At 41.5% G+C, this 18,366-nt stretch overlaps 1 protein-coding gene across 1 annotated transcript in view; it reads right to left on the reverse strand.

The window, feature by feature from the left end:
• The window catches only part of LOC135704809 (guanylate cyclase soluble subunit beta-1-like), a 176,147-nt gene extending 158,054 nt beyond the window's left edge, over positions 1-18,093 (reverse strand). Inside the window, exon 1 of the mRNA XM_065226325.1 lies at positions 17,055-18,093. The gene's annotated coding sequence lies outside the window, so the exon portion shown is untranslated. The remainder of the gene's footprint in view (positions 1-17,054) is intronic.
• Positions 18,094-18,366: the final 273 nt, after the last annotated feature.

Below are 18,366 nucleotides of genomic sequence, written 5' to 3' on the forward strand. Positions count from 1 at the left end.
TCGGAAATACTGAATCGCTTCAGAATGTACACAATCACTTCGGAAGGCACTGAATCATTTCACAAAGTACTGAATCGCTTCAGAGAATCAATCACTTTCGAAAGTACTGAATCATTTCAGAAAGAATTCAATTTGCAACAATTTGAAATCAATTCTGAAAGTAATAAATCACTTCAGAAAAGCTCTGAAAATCTTCTGATAGTATTGAATGACTTCTGAATCCCTTTTGAAAATACTTAATCTTTCCAGAAAGTTTGTAATCGCTTCCCTAAAAACTAAATAATTCCGGAAAGAACTGAACAACTTCACAAAAATTCGGAAAGTACTGTATCAATTCTCTCGAGTTTAAAATCACTTTTTCAAGAGCTGAATCACTTTGTAATAACTTTATCACATCAGAAATTTTCACTTTGGGAAACAGAATCATTAAAAAAAAAGTTCAAAATCGCTGTACTGAAACACTTAAGAAAATCTCGGAATCAGTTTGAAAACTACTGAATTACTACCATCACAATTTATAACTACTCAAGATATCACAAATCCACCATCTCCAGCATAAATTGAACAGCAACGAAGAAACCAAATTGGTAATAATTTATAAAAAGCCAGAGGTATTCTGAGTAAAACGCATAAAGCGAATCCATATATCTAGATAAACATTTCAAAAGGTCCTATCTGCATTGATCGATTCTCTTCATCGACTTTCTCTTTCGTCAATATCTCAGCTGCAAAATCTTTCCCTGTTGTATTTGACGTTTTGGGCGCTAGATAAGAACCTCCTTTATCAAACTATGTGGTAGAATTAGCGCGAAAACTGTTTGCATAGCAGTGGTTATGAAAAGAGAAAGTCGATGAAGAAAATCGATCAAAGCAGATAGGACCATTTGAAATGTTCATCGAGATATATCATCATATCTAAAATCTTCCCCTAATTTAACCTAGTACTTGTGACTTAAGAAGGGGGCCTCAGAGAAACAAAAGTTCGTTGCGCCATTGCTTCGGTTAACGCAGTAAGGGCTTCATAGTGCGGAGCTTTTGATTTGATAACCTACGGGTAGTTTTGGGAACTTTGTTTTGCCCAAGAATTTTTATTAAAATTCAAGAAATGGTTCAAGGTTTTTCCTGAAATTAGGAGAAAATCAAGTTTGATATGAGATAAATAAGAAAACACAAATTATGGTGCTTTGAAAATGTTGACGGAACTTTTGAAAACTAATCATAATTTCAAAATCAAAGGATAAAGGAACTTTGTAGATATTCAAGGAACATTACAGCGATCTTCCTCCCCTGGGGTTTTTGTTGCGTAGCAAATGCCACCTTCACCACCTTTAGAGTACGGTCGAAGACAACAAATCAAGAAGACTGGCAACTTTGTCAGAACCCAAGCGACAGGTACAATAGCGCTGCGCTTGAGTGAAGGTGGAAGCAACGCATAGAAAAATGAGCAAATACACAAACCTTTCTTCTGAGGATGTAATCTTTGCTATCAAATTCGTTCGAAGCATTTACCTTTGAGCGGCAGATGACGCGATTGTACCTGTCTCATAGCGTATGTATGAGAAAATGGAAGAGTTGCCAGTCTTCTTGATTTGTTGTCTTCGGTACGGTGCTGCTCGATAAAGTGCAAATGTTTTACAACGTACCGTATAAACTAGATAATACACTATTTGCAGCAACGGCATCGACGTCGGGGGCGGACGCATCGCTATTTTAGGCAGATTTATATTTTAAGGGCACTGGTCAGTATTGGGTGCGACAACTTAGCTCAAATTTTAGGAACACAGCACTGCACAGGTCACTCCACTTCGGATGATACAAAGTAAACGTTCATACATCCCAAGTAACAATTAAAGCTTAATTGTAAGAACAAAAGTTGATTATTGGTTGATTTAAGGTGTACAAAGCTGATTAACACCAGGCTGAATATACAGTTGATTAGTAGTGCACAGTGATGGAAAAGTTCCCGAAAACTCACTATGACTACTTGTGCATGAAGCGAATTGTATCCCCATAATTCAACCGTAGTAAGTTAGCTGATATAAAGACTGAACAAGACTTATTTAAGCTTAATACTACTCCACTATAGCACTAAAATAGCATCAAAATGCATCACGCACTTGTGTCCACATTGTGTTTACTGCACTTGAAATGAGAGGAATGTTTTACTGTCACAATTTATTGTTTACAATTCTGCATTGCTGTATAATACTCTTCCAGTTGCTATTATTCCACTTAATTTTGACGTGCTTCAAGTTAATGATCATACCTTCTACCACATATATGCTTATGTGGTCCAAAGGGTATAGTTGACGCCTGTGAATCAGAAACTGCCGGTTCGAATCCCAAAAGGAAAAGGTAATTTTTAGACAAAAAATTTTAAAATATAAGATATGAAAGCGGTCTTCCATTATATTTTTTTTAATAAAAAAAATGAAGACTGAACAAGGGTTGGAAAAGACTGTTGGTTAATGCCTTGAAAAGCTTATAATTTAGATTGCTATTAAGCTTTGGGCTGATTAAGATCACCAAATTTAGATGTTTAAAAGCTGAACAAAGGTTAAAGAGGTCTATGTACAACATTTATTCAAACTAAGTCTGAATTAAAATCGTTGAAAGAACACTTGTTAAGCATCAATTTGTTACCTGGGATATACTTGTGTCATGTCTAATATTCTGATGGCTTTAGACAACATTCAAGAAGAAGACCAAGCTTGTCATTGTTGTAAAATCAACGTAATTTTTGAAAATTTTCAATTGAAAGAGCCACAAAAATGTATCTGCTTTGTAGATGCATTATTGGAGAGCAGCAGGATGAACTGTGCTGCATTACCCCAAATGGCGTTTCCCCGAACGCCACTAGCCCAAATGAAGTTTTTCCTTCTTTTCGCATTCGGAGTAATGGAAGACCGTTCTGGGAAGGCCCATTTGGGGATATTGCATTCGGCGTATTGAATCACAATCATTCAAGCCAAAACAAAAAAGAACTGTGGCGTCACCTCTATCGAAAATCACCTCAGCATAGCTCTAGCTGATGATCTTCCCTTGCAAATGAAATGCTAAAAACTTCGTGCGAGCGTGCGACTTTTTTGTATATTGTTCAGAATCACGAGATCAAAGCGTATTTAACATGGAATCCGGATAATCCGAATTGATCATAGCTCTGTGGCGAACAGTGTAGTTCAATTTGTTGTGCAGTGAAAATATAATTCTTATTACATGTGAAATTGTGTTGTGTTGATTGATTTATAACAACGCGTGCCCAAATGTCATTGTTTACAGGATAAGTAGGAGAACAGGTTGCAAAAGCAACTTAAATTTTGCTTATTTTTCGATCACCCCGGTGCGCTGAAAGGAACCAATTGCTTTCCTATAGTTTGTGTATTAGACTATTCGAAGATTATATGGAAATTACTGTGGGAAAACCAAACTTTTTGTTCATTGTCTACTACCCTTTTCCCATATTGCTTTTTCGAAAATTTCAATAACTATACTTACGGGAAATTTTCTACGCTACAACTTATCGCAATACCGTTTTTCAGCTAAATGTCAGATTAAATTGTTATTAATTATTTAAGAGATTGATAATCTTATGGCATGATCAAGCAGCTGTTCTGTGGGCAACACAGTATTCTGCAGCGTGACATAGTAGCCATGATATTTGTGCTCTATTCTTCGCAACAGAAACACCAATGTTGACCTGCTGAACAGTTGAATGAGCATAATCATAAGACATCAGTGACTTGAATCGTTAATAACTTTTGATTCTTACATTTGATTGAAAAGTGGGTTTCAACAAAGTTGTAGCTGAGAAAATTTGCTACAATCACTGCTATCATTTTAAAAGCATAATAGTGATGTGGTGAATTTTTAGATACATATGAACAAAACGTAAGTTTTCCCATAGTAATTCCCATATAAACTTGAAATGATTTGTGCCAAGTCAGTTTCTTACTAAAGTAGTTCAAATTTTAGGAGGCTAAACAGAGGGGGTTATTCCGAGAGTCGAAGTGACTTTTGTCACTAGTGAAGTGAGAAAAGTCACGTCGTGGTGACGTGACTCTCTGTGCAAATCAAATGAAGAGTCACGTCACCACGACGTGACTTTTCTCACTTCACTAGTGACAAAAGTCACTTCGACTCTCGGAATAACCCCCAGAACCCAATTTGGAAGCGTTTAATCACTGTGGAGCGAAAATTTCAAATTTTGCATCAGCCTACTGTGTATTGTTGCATGCAGCGTCCGTTGACGGTGTTTAGGTAGCAATGGACTGTGGCAAGTGTGAGTCGGGTCGGGGGTAGTGGCAAGCGATCTGTGTTGTGGTAAGTGTTCTCGTGTGTTCCACATGCCCTACACTTACAAGGAGTACGGCAAAGGTTGTCACGAACAATGTTAATCTTCTACATAAGTTTTGATTTTAAGCCGTAGGCTAGTTTATCACGTTGTACAGCAGATGGTCAGGCTAGATCCTGCCTAAAAATAGGTTTCAATTTGACATGAACGTGACGTATAACCCAACGAATGAGACAGACAACATTTTAAAAACTTAATGTAAGGTGAGGATTAGATCGGGGCTGTGGTGAGGACTGTGTGCACGAACAAGGTAGAGCTCCATCGTAGGAGATATTGCCCGGTCCGGCGGAGAAACCCCGATGACAGATAAAAAATAGAAATGTGAGGAACACACGATCAGTGCAGCCACCGACGGGGGGCTAGATTTGGTCATACAAGTGGGCTTCTTTCAGAAAGGCGATCAGCGCAGCCAACGTCGAGGGGTCGTAACCAAGCAGATTACTGACGTTCTCCGGGAGTCCATGTTGTTCGCGTAGCTTCTGAAACTCCGGGCAGACACACAGCACGTGTACCACCGAGGTGGGGATGCTGCAGATTGAACAGACCTTGCGAAAAGGTGTCCCACCGAAATTACAGGAAATCCTCGCATGGCTGGTCCGGAGTCTTGAGATGATCCGCTGGTCCTTGTACTTTTGGCTGTCTGGCCAGGAGCGTACGGTTCCCTTGATCTTCCTCAGGAAAGTGGTCCGCGACTGGAACCATTTCTGCTGCCAGGCTTCCATAATGGTATTCTCAATCCAACGCCTGACGTCGAGGAGGGGTACGTTCCTGGGTGTAGCGGGGACGGGATGCACCAGATCCCGCCAGTCTGTTCGCAGCCTCGTTACGGGAACACCGTAGTGTCCGGGGATCCACGTAAAGACGGTTTAAGGTGGGGTGTACCGTGTAATGGCTTGTATCCAGGGGTGGCTCGGGGTTTCGGCTTCCAGCGCTTTGATGACGCTGTGTGAGTCAGTTAATACGAAGATCGGTTGATCTGCCGGAGTGATGGCTGCGTCTAGAATAGTTGCGGCTTCAGCGGAAAAGACGGAACACTCCTCCCGTAGACTTTGACTCGTTGCAGTGTTCGGTTCTGCCACTCCGAGTTCAACTCCAGCCAGCGACCGCGATCCGTCCGTAAAACGATGAACGTGCCCCGGATAAACCGACCCGAGAAGCTCTGCAACAGAACGTCTCAAAGCTACAGAGTTATCTCCGGCTTGGAATCCACTCTTAATCCGCTTATCTATTTTGACGACGTTTGATCGCCAACTCTTCTCTGCATGCCAGTGGACCCTGGCCACCGCGGGGAGGTCACGGTTGGCTGCAGTGCGGAGGGCTCTGTTCCCCTCGTTGAGGAGAAAGACCCTTTCATTCCCGGATGTCTTAGCAGCGAGGGCAGTGGCTTTCGTAGCAATGGCTGCATCAGATCGATAGCGGAAAGGGGGGGGATACCGATTTCCACACATGCGGCGTCTGCAGGCGTGGAAGGGAGAAGGCCGGATACGATGCGTACGTAGGTATTGTATACCGGAGCGAGGGTGTGGTTGAGCTTCTCGGTGGCTAAGCAGGTTATTTTGAGGCCGTAGAAAAGTCAACTGTCGGATCTCTCACGGTTGCTGGAGCGATGCGGGCGGGAGATTGTCTTGACTATGTTGATGCGGCTACGACAGTTTTCTTTCACCATCCTGAAGTGCTGGTTGAAGCTTAGGGTGCGATCCAGTACTACCCCCAGAACACGCACTGTTTTCTTGAGCGGAATCGGGTGATCTTGGATGGTGATCGGTGGTCCTCGAATCAGATGGCCCGAGTGACAGATATGGCACCGTACACTCTTTGGAGCGGAGAGCTGGAAACCAACCGAAAGTGCCCACCTGCCGACGGCGGAGACTGCTGCTTGAGCTATGTCGTTCGTCTCGTTACGACGATGAGTATTGGCAATCACCTGAATACCCCGTTCATTTCCACCAGGAATAGCGTTACCACTATGACGGACCCCTGGGGCACTCCAGTTTCTTCGAGGAACGGATCCGAGCGAGTGTTCCCAACGAACATCTGGAAGGTACGATCAAGGAGGAAATTCCGTACAAAATGTGTGATGTGACCTTCCAGGCCCCAGCCGATAAGCTGCCTGATGACACCAGGTGTCCATGTCCTGTTGAACGCCTTTGAAATATCAAGGGAGACTAACTCCGCATGGTGACCGTTGTCCTGGGCTTCCTTAAGTACATTCCCGAGGGCTGCAAAGTAAGTGGAGGAGCCGTGTCCTTGCCGGAACGCATGCTGCCTTTTGTCAAGCAGGCCGTTTGTCTCCAGGAACTACTTAAGCAGACGATTTACCATTCTCTCGATCACTTTTGCCGCGCAGCAAATGAGCGCAATCGGCCTAAAGGAGGAGGCTTCTTCACTCGCCGTGTTGTTCTTCGGAATGGGCACAACCAAGCTTTGTTTCCAGAGGTCCGGATACGAGTCAGTGAGCCATAGATCGTTGAAGAGGGCGAGTAGCTTGGTTTTTCCGTCGAGGGAGAGGTTTTTTTTTTAATACCGGGTATCCAATCTCGTCCGGCCCGGCAGATTTACCACTACTGCTACCGAGGGCAAATTGGAGCTCCCAAAATGTAAGAGCTTCGTTGATCTGGAGATCAGGAACATCGGGTGGAATTCGCAACTCGCGAATGCTGCTTGTGGAAGGTTTGACGCGCTGGACGAAATCGCTGTCGTAGCCACTGACAGCAGACAGGCCGGCAAAATATTTTCCTAATTCGTCGGCGATGCCCTTCGGTTCTGAGATCGATGTGCCATGAGCTTGGATAGTAGGTGGAGTAGACCGCCGCTTACCACTCACAGCGTTGACGCGATTCCACAATTCACTCGACGATTGAATCCAAGAAATCCATCCAGCTAGATCGTTTTGCGTCACGGATCACCTGTCTGCACGAGAGATGGCGTTCTCGGTAAAACTTCAGCGCTTCCTCCCTCCCAGGGTCGTCTAAGGCGAGACGCTGAAGCCAGCGTAAAGCTTTGCTTCGCGCTTTCACCGCACATTTGATATCCTCGTTCCACCAACATAAGTGTGAAGATTGTCTGTCTAGTTGTGACGAGCCGAGTGATTCGATCTATCCGCTTAAATTTAAATGGTACCGTATAAGAGGCCGGTGGCGGACTTGAAAAATTGGAAAATATGACTTGTTCGTTTTCGAGAATTATTGCGGACAAGAATTTAGCTGCGAGGAATAATGGCAGTGGATCTGGGTCGGTTCCATCTGAATCGGGTCAAATCCCCGGTATTAATTTAAATGGTCATGAAAAAGAGAGTTCTACCCCGATGACAAAGTTAAAAGTGGTTTCGCGGATGCTTTGAAAAACGAACAAGGGGACGGTAAAAGCAAGGATAGAAATACAAAAAAAGTTGAAAATGATAAACAACAGTAAGGCTCGCCGGTCATTATGATAAAAGCTAAAGAGTCCAATCAAGACTGCGAGCAAACTCGCAAGTTTTTGAAAACAAAACTGGATACAAAATCACACAAAATCAGTAACTTTAGAAACGGGAAAGGTGGCTCCATTATTGTTGAGTGTGCAACAGGATACAATGTAAATGAGGTGAAAAAGCGCATTGAAAGCAATCTGTTGGGTAATTATGGTGTTGTGTATCATTCCCCCAATTCAAGATATCAGCGTATTATTGATGTTTTAGAGAACTGACTCAATTCGACCGAGTCCCGTGTGGTAAAGTTGTTCAAGGAGACCCAGATGATCCAGCGGCGAGCTGGCTGCGGAAGAAAAGCGAAGACGACCGACCCCGTGAACGACGCAAGGAAGGCGAGGGATTACTTCAAGCGCAATCTGAACCTTTCGATTCGGGACGTGGCCAAGAAGGTCAATTCTTCCGTCTGGTTCGTCCAGCAGACAATGAAGCGGGCCGGACTTTATTCCTTCAAGGCACGGAAGGCGCCCAACCGAACCGATAAACAGAATACGGTTGCCAAATCCCGCGCCAGGAAGCTGTACCGGGAGTGGTTGGTGCAGCCGAAATGCATCGTAATGGTCGACGAGACGTAGATTTAAGTGGGCGCCAAGCACATCCCCGGCGTGGAGTTTTTCGTCGACAAATCCTGCGTGGATGTTCCGGAGAAATTCTGGAAGTCGTACATAACGACCAGTGCCATAAACGGCCAAATATATAAAGAAGAATGTCTCTAGAAGCGCCTGCTGTTCTTCCTCCTGTCCCACGAAGGTGACACTCTATTTTACGCGAAATAGGTGATGGAGTGGTACGAAGCCAACGATGTTGTTTTTGTGCCGAAGGAGTTGAATCCACCAAAATCGCCAGAACTTCGCCCAATATGAAAATTCTGGGAGATTATGAAGGGCAAGCTCCGGAAAACCGGGAAGGTCTTCAAAAACGACAAGGACTTGAAGAAATAGTGGATGAAAGTGGTAGCGTTAAGTCCACGATGTGGGCATTTAAGCCTAGGAGAGGTTCAATAGACCAACTTTGCAAAAATATGTGTTTATTTATTCCCTGAGAGTTTCAAAAATATCCAATCTAAAATGAATATCACTATTGAAAATTGCACGAATGTCTGGACCGGTCCATCCGGTCGTACCGAACAATGTTCATTCAATCACCGCGTGTGGGTAAATGGTGGTGATCACCAGTACACAACGAAAGGCTCCCCGCAAGCAGCTAGCTATCAAGGCTGCCCGCAACCGCTGATCGGATTCAGTTGCTCGTCGTGAGCCGCTGTGGGCCATCTATGCCGAGTGCGTCACCCTCGTTCCAAACAACAAACAGCTCATCAGCCTCATCCATGTTGAACACCCTAATAACTCAGCATTACTCAACCATCACGACAAAACGGTTCTTTTCAGAACCACCATAAATTATTGTTTTTTAAGAGTTAATTTTCATTGAACGTTCGCTCGCCTTGCCCTCAGTCACATCACCCCCAATGCTCTTTTATAATGTACCCAGCAACCAAACGTCTGGGGTAAAATGCACATATTTCGTAAGGTCTTTCCAGGACACTTAAAAAAATGAATATCTCGCGATTGGAATCAAAATTAGCAAGAAATTCCTCTAAAAAATTCTCGCTTTTTTTTATTATATTGAATGAACCAAAAAACCTGTGCATTTTATACACGAAAATGTGGAATTTTGACATCAGAAACGGGGCGTTTCCGTGATGGGAAAAGTGGTTTACCTAACAAAGTCACCGAATATTGATTCCTTTTGTTTAAAATGTTAAGCCCCTCCTATTAAGGTGAAAGTTAATGCTTTTCCGTTGATACTGAATCCACACCCGTTCAAACCATACCCAAATTCGAAATGCACCAATACCAACAGCATTGCTGAAGTTCAGGGAAGTCTTGCCGAAGTTCAGGGAAGTCTTGCTGAAGTTCAGGGAAGTTCTGTGGAAATTCAGAGAAGTTCTGCGGAAATTCAGAGAAGTTCTGTTGAAGTTCAGAAAAGTTCTGCCGATGTTAAGGGAAGTTTTTCCGAACTATGGGGAAGTCCTACCAATGTTCAGAGAACTCCTGCCGAAGTTCAGAGAAGTTCTACCGAAGTTCAGGGAAGTCCTGCTGAAGTTCAGTGAAGTCCTGCTGAAGTTCAGAGAAGTTCTGCCAAAGCTCAGAGAAGGGCTGCTGAAGTTCAGGGAAGTCCTTTCATTTCAATTCTTGGAAATCAGGGAACTCATGCTGAAGATCAGGGAAGGCCTGCCGAACCTCAGGGAAGTCCTGCCGTAGTTCAGTGAAGGCCTGTCAAAGTTCAGGGAACTCCTCTCGAAGTTCAGAGAAGTTCTACCGAAGTTCAGGGAAGTTATGCCAAAGTTCGTGGAATTATCTAATTATCTTTTAAAATACCAAGATATATCAGAATACCTTCATCAAAAAGGCTGAAATTTTCACAGAATATCATGAAATACTTGTGAAACAACTTGTGAAAAGCGAGGATCATTTTTTTTCCATTGATTTGTTTTCCGTCGATCTTGTTTTCCGTGCTGAGCACCAATGCTCCCACACATGGACCCTACCTATTGACCCATCAACTCATGAGCCGTTCACAAACGGCTTAACTTCCCTTCAGAGATGGCTTTTGTTGCGTGTGGCTTTTTTTTCGCTTCTCTGTTTTGTGCGAGGGTTCCAAATCACATTGTTCTACAACCTGGAGCATATTTACGCACAGATACATGCAAAAGCTAGTTGATTGCTTAGGAAAACGAAATCTAATACTTGGAATGCGTTACAAAAAAATGGTTTGCATTGAAATAATGCATTTTACAGGTTGTCGTGGGAGGAAATGTTCCTAACAATATTTTGAAACGATCTACGGGAGTGAAATATGACCTTTCATACGAAATACTTGTGTAATTGATGAGCAAAGTTAGCGACCACTATGATTGTGGTCCTAAAATTGAACTTAGAAAAAGGTTTACAGAAAATTTAAACAATGAAACAATCTTGTAAAAATTGCTAGAGATACCAATTTTAGTTCTTTAATTTTGCAAGGGAGAGTTTTTTCGATTGAGCGCTGCGTTATTTTGTAAAAAAAATAGATGAAGTGGATCAGCCGATCCACTTTCACCTTAAGAGAATTATACTGCTATGCAATCATATTTCGTGCTAATTCTACCACATAGTTTGATAAGAGAGGTTCTTATCTAGCGTCCAAAGCGTCAAATACTACAGGGAAAGGTTTTGTAGCTGAGATATTAACGAAAGCCCTAAAATTGAAATGTTTATCTAGAACTATCCAAAACTGTTTTGAAACGGTTTTGATACTCTCCAAACTGCTCAGGTGCCTTCCCTAGCAGCACACTTGTCTCTGAAAAGTCGTGGTAACTTGTTTGCAACTTATTCCAGTCACAATCAAGTTGCAGTAACTTATTTTGATGGAAGTGTGTTGCTTGGGTTCTTCTTCGATTTGAACAGCTCTGGTCCCAAGCTAATCGATGCACCCCTCGAAACATAGGAAAATCCACGAACCCCCCATTTGATCTGTCAAACTTTCATAGCAAATCAAAACAAACATAGTGTAGTACTATAATTTCGACTGAAATGGTATACATTAATTGATTTGCTTGGGACCAATAGGCTAGTCAAGTAGTGAGTCAATTTATAATCGTTAGTATCCACCGGTTGCCCTTACTATTGCCAATTCAGAGAAAAAATAGCAATTGGTGTCAGATTTGACAACCGAAATTGACAATCGTCACTGACAGTGAATGCCAATGAAACCTTGAAGCGCTGACCCAAAACTTTTCACAGAAGGCCTCATGACAACGTGAAAAGCATCACAAAACAATACGTCTTCTTCTTCCTCGCAAGCTTATTGCGTGTCCTAAACTTAGTGTTTTAGATGCACTTCCACAGTTATTACCAACGGCGTGGACCAACGGCTTTACTTCCCTTCCGAAGGAAGGCGTGATCAGAGATGTTATGCCTCAGAACATCCCAGCGGCGCCGACTGAGATTGAACCCAGGCCTGCTGGGTTGAGAGGTAATCACGCTTACCACTACACCACCGGCACCGCTCAGGTGAACTATGTGGAGTAGGAAATGGTTGCTCTAGAGGAACACCGGCAGGGATCTGGCTCATCTTGTTTTTTAAGTACTGCGATGTGTTCTGTGTGTTCTTCAGTCAGAAGTTCTGCAAATTTCTCTGAAAATCTACAAAGTTCCTGAATCTATGCAGATTTAAGATCCTTAAATATCAACAATTATCTCTAAAGTTCACTAAATTTCTAATAATCTACGAACTTCTCGAAAGTTCTGTGATTTTCTCTGTTGATTTTCATGATTCCATGCATATCTGCAAATATTTCTGAACATCTACACAATTCCCTTAAAGTATAAAAAAATATCTAGAATTTTTTGAGCTTCCCCGGAGTTTAAGGAAGTTTTCTGAAGATCTACTAATTTCTTTGAAGTAGTGCAAATATCGTTAAAGATCAGTGAACTTCCCTGAAGTTCTTTTAATTTGTTTTAAAATCCGAGAACCTGAATCAAATTCTTAAAATTTATTTAAAAATCTATAGATTTTTCAGTAGACTTACGATCTACCCTCTACCCTTCTAAAATTTCATTAAAATGCTGCTAAGTTTTCTGAAGTACTGTATTTTTGGTCTGAAGGTCTTCGAACTGCTCTGAAGTTCAATAAATTTCTCAGTAGATCTTCGAACATCTCTAAAGTTCTACACATTTATTTGTGGATTCTTGGACTTCCATAAAGCATACTTCTAAAGATCGGCGAACTTTCCCGAAGTTCTGTGAGTTTTGCTGAAGTCATGCAAATTTATCTAAAAATGTAAGAACGACCTGAAGTTTTACATACTTCTCTTATGGTGTACAGACACCTCTGAATTTCTTCAGATATATCTATTTCCAACTTCCATGGAGTTCTGTAAAATCGTGGACTTTCGTACATGGCTTAGATTTGAAATATTTTTTCTGAAATTTCATGAATTTTCCTGAAGATCTCAATATTTTATGAAACTGTGAAGCTTTCGGAACCACTGAATGTCTCTGAAGATCTGCAAAATTCCTTGCAGGTCTGCAGATTTCATTTAATATCTACACTTCTGAAGTTTTGCAAATACCCCAGGGGGACGACTCTATCTACGCTGCAGGAAAGATTGTGTTGTGCTGTGGCTATCTGCTTGCACGCTGAGTAGATAGAAAGAAGATTGATGACGATTCTGAAAATTTCCTGCAAAAAATGATGCGTGATGCAAATATATGCGAGAAATTGCGAAGATTGATTCGCTAGTGTGAGATTTTTTGAGCATCTAAAGTTGAGATTTAGATGAGTCGCCCCCCTCGCAAATACCTTTAAAGTTCTGTTAAGTTGTCGGAAGCTTCGTAGTTCTATTCCCAAGTTCTACGAATTACTCACTAGATCTGAAAACTTCTCTTAAGTTTTGTTAATTTCTCTGTAGGCTCTCGGGCTACCCTGAAGATCTGAAAATTTCTCTGACGATCGTTCTCAAAATTTATCTAAAAACATGTGAGGTTCCTTGAAGTTTTAAATGTTTCTCGCAAGATTTACAAGTTTCTCTTTTTTTAACTAGTTCGTCTATTTCACGTTAGCTTTACGGAGCCGATATAGACATAGAATTAAGTGAATTTTGAAGAACTACCCAGGTAACAATTTGATGCTTAACAAGTGTTGGTTAATCGTTTTTAATTCAGCTTTAGATTGAATAATTGTTGCACATAGACCACGCTAGCCTTTGTTCAGCTTTTAAACATCTAAATCTGGTGACATTAATCAGCCAAAAGCTTAACAGTAATATACATTATAAGCTTTTTAAGGCATTAAATAACAGTCTTTTCCAACCCTTGTTCAGCCTTCTAAGTTTATTTCAAACATAATCAAGGAAGATCGCTTGATATCTTATGCATTTATGTGGAAATGCTTTTATTTTGTTGGTGACTAATAGGATTTACATATTTATATTGTTAGTATAAGTCTAAAAATAACCTTTACATTATGGTATTCGAACCGGCAGTCGCTGATTCACAGGCATCAATCACACCTACTGGACCACTTAAGCATATGTGTGGCAAAAGTTATGATCATTGACTTGAAGCACGTCAAATTTAAGCTGAATAATAGCAACCGGAAGAGTATTATACAGCAATGCAGAATTGTAAACAACAACTGGTGACAGTAAAACATTCCTCTTATTTTCAAGTGCGGTTAATACAATGTGGACACAAGCGCGTGATTTATTTCGATGGTAATTTGGATGCTATTTTAGTGCCATAATTGAGTATTAATATTGGATGTGGTCTGAAACTTCAGTGCAATATAGCAGTCAAAACACAGAAATACAAATGTTAATTCTTCCGACGTCGTCGCAGTCAACATCTACCTGAAGCTATTCCTTAAAATCTCCTCTTCCTAGTCTGCTACTGCTTGTAATTAGAAAGGTAGGAGTGACACAGATACTGACGACATTTAACAAATCAAGCTATCAAAATTTGTGTAACGTATTGCTGATTTGTGAAGTTGTGTTAAGCTTAAAGAAGGCTTGTTCAATCTTTAGATCAGCTAACTTATTGAGGTTGGATTATGGGGATACAATTAGCTTCATGCACTACTAATCAACTATGTATTCAGCCTAATGTTAATCAGCTTTGTACACCTTAAATCAACCAATAATCAGCTTCTGTTCTTACTGATCAGCTTGAATTGTTACTTGGGTAGTAGGAGTTGGGCCGAATACTCGCGGCTTACTCGAGGTTAGAGAGGTACATTGTCGAAGGATAGGATCAGGGGAGGAGCTTGGGGATAAGGTTTCGTTGTCTCAAACACAAGTTTCTCTGAAAAAGTATAAATATTTTTTTAAATCGCAGAACTTCCCTAAAGTTCTGCAAGTTTCACTGAAGATCCATTAAAATTTCTGAGATTTTAAAAATGTATCAGAAAATCTGCATACTTTTTTGAAGGCCTTTAAGTTTACCTGAAGATCTATGACCATTCTTGTGATTTTTTCCAGAAGTTCTGTAATTTTTTCCAAAGTTCTGTAGCTTTGTTTTGAATTTCTTCGATCTTTTTTGATGTTCAATAATTTTTCAGTAGATCTCCAAACTTCTGTGAAATTCTGTACATTTAACTGTAGATTTTTTAACTTGTCTGAAGTTCTGCGAATTTATTTAAATTTCTGTAAAATTCTGTTCTCAACATCTACGAACTACCCTGAAGCTCAACAATTATCTCAGTACATCTCCAAACCTCTCTGAAGCTCTAAAAAAATCTTAGTAGGCTCTCAGACCTCCGGTCTGGCATGCTTATTCTTATATAAAACATGCTGTTTTGATGACCTTGTCATGATCAAAGCCATTACGGCATCTTTCGGCCAAAATGAAAATCAGTCAAATCATACACAGGACAATATTGAATAGTGAAATCGGTTTACCTTGCTGCTGGATGCCATCCAAACGCAAATCAAGCATTACCCAAGAGACCAGCAAACCCGTTAATTGCCCTTTTTGCTATATCAAGACCAACAATTGAAATGGCCTTAACTCCAATTTGTAAACAAACCTTGTAAGACCATTTTCTCGCGAACCGAAGTCCGCAAAGGCAAACCAACATAATGAACAGGTGGGGAAAATTCTCCTCTACCTGATTGTGGCTTAGGTTTGCGAATGAAGGTTTCGATTCGCGAGAAAATTACCTTACAAGGTTTGTTTACAAAATGAAGTTAAGGCCATTTCAATTGTTGGTCTTGATATAAGGCTGCTATACTGCCGCTCTTCGCAAGTCCGTCCCATAGCGAAAATCGGCAAGCCGAGAAAATCGCGTTTTAAGTTTGCTTCGTACCATTGCTTCTTATGTGATTGGACAACCAATGTGACTGTCTTTCCAAACTTTTTCAGAACAAAGTTGATGAGTTCATCCAGTATTATGAAAATATGGGTAGTTTGCTACCATTTGCATTGAAAAACTCAGTTATGACAAAAACGACTATGGGACCGACATGCGAAGAGCGGCAGTATACGACTAATATAAAGTTCGGAAACTCTATATTTACCTTATATCGAACAAAGGGCAATTATCGGGTAGTTAGCGGGCTTGGTGGTTACTTGGGTATTTAGCAGTTCAAATCCGTGAAATTTTAGAAATGAATGAGTCGAATGAAAATTAAACACAAACCTTTTTCGTTCGACAAATCAAACGTCAAATCTGATCATCATGTCGAAAAAGTGTGAACGCATCCGAACATTGCATCCGACAAAATTATCGAGCAGTCCGCTCGAATCAGACCAAGAAATCAGATAGTCTTAATGGACCTTTAAAAATATTTCGTATCCAATTTATTTTGACTGGATCTCAATTTCATAGAAGTGTGGAGTCTACAAATAATTTAATAATATGTTTTTGTATCAGTGTTTGGAATGAATGACAGCTGCGGTTTCTTCTTCTTCTTATTTCTGAAAATTCAATGATTGCTATGATATATGGCAATATGTTTCGGAAAATGCAGACTTCGGAAGCAATGCTTAAAGTTTGAGTCAAATTCTTCAACAGGTAAACTTTATGAAAAAAAGGTTAAATGAATAATGCTTCGTATGAATTCAAATTTATTTATGCAGATGAGCAGTTCGTTATCGCCGTTGGCACTCAATTACGCAACAATTCTGACGAGTTACCAGTTTGATTCGTTCTCTCAAATCTGAAGACTATTCTTCTGAGGTTGCTCTTCCAAACATGGAATAATTTGACTTGAGGGTTTGATTGCACAACTACTAAACCGATTTAAATATCAAAATTAGTTCAAAGTTATATAACAGACATATCTCAGTGCTATGAAAGTTGAGTCCATTAGTAAAGTTTCATAGTTTATACACATAAATTAATAGGTGATTTTTTCCAATCAAACTTAATCATTAGAAGACGGTATTATTTCACTGACTCTGACTTCGACTACCCAGATCATAAATATCCTTCCAATTCTAACCCTGGCAGGTTTTCACGCATATTTTGATGTTTGGTTTGCCTTGAATTACTTTCTAAATACCAAATCAGATCGGTCCGAATTTCACCGATATGTGCGTCATTTCGACGAATTCAACGAAGATTCTGGATGTGATTCCCCGTGTATACAATCCACACATCTGTTCCACAATCCCTTTGAGAGTCAAATTGCCGCAAAGCACTAATACGATTTCATTTCACATATATGCAACATTATCCCCACTGCTTTCCAACCTTTGCAGAAAGGTAACCGTCGTCGTCGTCGTCGTCGCCGTCGTCGCCTCCGCTGTCACGTAATTATTGGCGTTTGCTCACGGGGCACGTTGCCAACTTCCCTAGGAGCTAGGAATCATCCGACTTATACGATTGCCCGATTCTACACGTACATCACATCACTAATCCCCTTCCCGAGCACACGGAGACTGGCCTTTTTTCTTCCCCGTCAACATCCGAATGAATCCTACTTCTGCTGCTCCACGTCACGCCTAATGCTCCATGACACATACGTTTGGGCCTTCAGCTTTGCTTCCTACCCGTTTCATAAATTTATCATCTTCTTAATTCAATCTCGTCACAGCATCACTTTCGTTCTCCTAAGAACACCCCACTCCTGGTCGCCTCGGGAACAAGTTGTTATCCTTTTAGCTCCCGCCGCCCGCCCGTACCAGAACTGGAGCTTCTTAAATAGCACTGAAGAACGATCCCGGTTCACACACTAGAACGGAGTTTAATATTTCTACCCCCTCGACCAAATGGGAGGAGTGGCTTTTGCCTTTTCGATTCACTGTCTTCCCATATGCAGCTGACCGTATCTGCTCGCGCCGTTTATCACGCTGTTTTTATGTGGGAATGTCCATCCTCTCTCACACTGTTATTTCCTCCTAAATGCTCCTCGCTTTTTTTATCAAACTACATTATCATCGGGGGAGGGAGGAAAAAAAACGGCGAGTTCACATCCACCGCACACATCCTTCCGGGACAGAACGACTACGACTGCGACCGCTAGGAAATCGGTGGCGGCCGTGATTGGAAAAGGGTTCGAGATCACTACCATTGGGGGCAGCAGGAGGAGCCCATTCTCATTCGCACCTTCCACCAACCGTTCGTATCCAACTACACGCGGAGCAGTGGGGAATAGGATCCCGGAGAATGTGTTATTCCTTTTTTTCCTGCCACTCAACTGTTCCAATTGCACACAATTACAGAAGAGGGGGTTGTGGGTGGTTTGGTCTGTTGGCGCAACACTGGATATCGTTCGCGGTTTTACTTCCGTTTCTTCAGAGATCCCGACCGAGACTGACTTCGCTGCGTGCGGGAGGAAACCTGTTATCGTTCTGCTGCTGCTGCTGCTACTCGGAGGGAGGCTGTTCCTGTGAGCGGGAGAGGAATTGTTGGGAGAGCGAGAGCCGAGTGTCCTTGCTCTCCGACTGGGGTGGGAAAATCGGCGAAGAGAGTCCAAAGGTGGTGGTTTGTGTGCTTGGTCAGCCGGGGTTGCTGTAATGGGAGAAGGAAAATCGTTGAAATCGTAGTCCTGGCGTAACGATTC

This window comes from Ochlerotatus camptorhynchus, unplaced genomic scaffold (assembly GCF_037179485.1).
Source record: "Ochlerotatus camptorhynchus isolate MF236.1 unplaced genomic scaffold, CSIRO-AGI_Acam_v1.1 ptg000248l, whole genome shotgun sequence".
In the NCBI taxonomy this organism is placed as follows: domain Eukaryota; kingdom Metazoa; phylum Arthropoda; class Insecta; order Diptera; family Culicidae; genus Ochlerotatus; species Ochlerotatus camptorhynchus.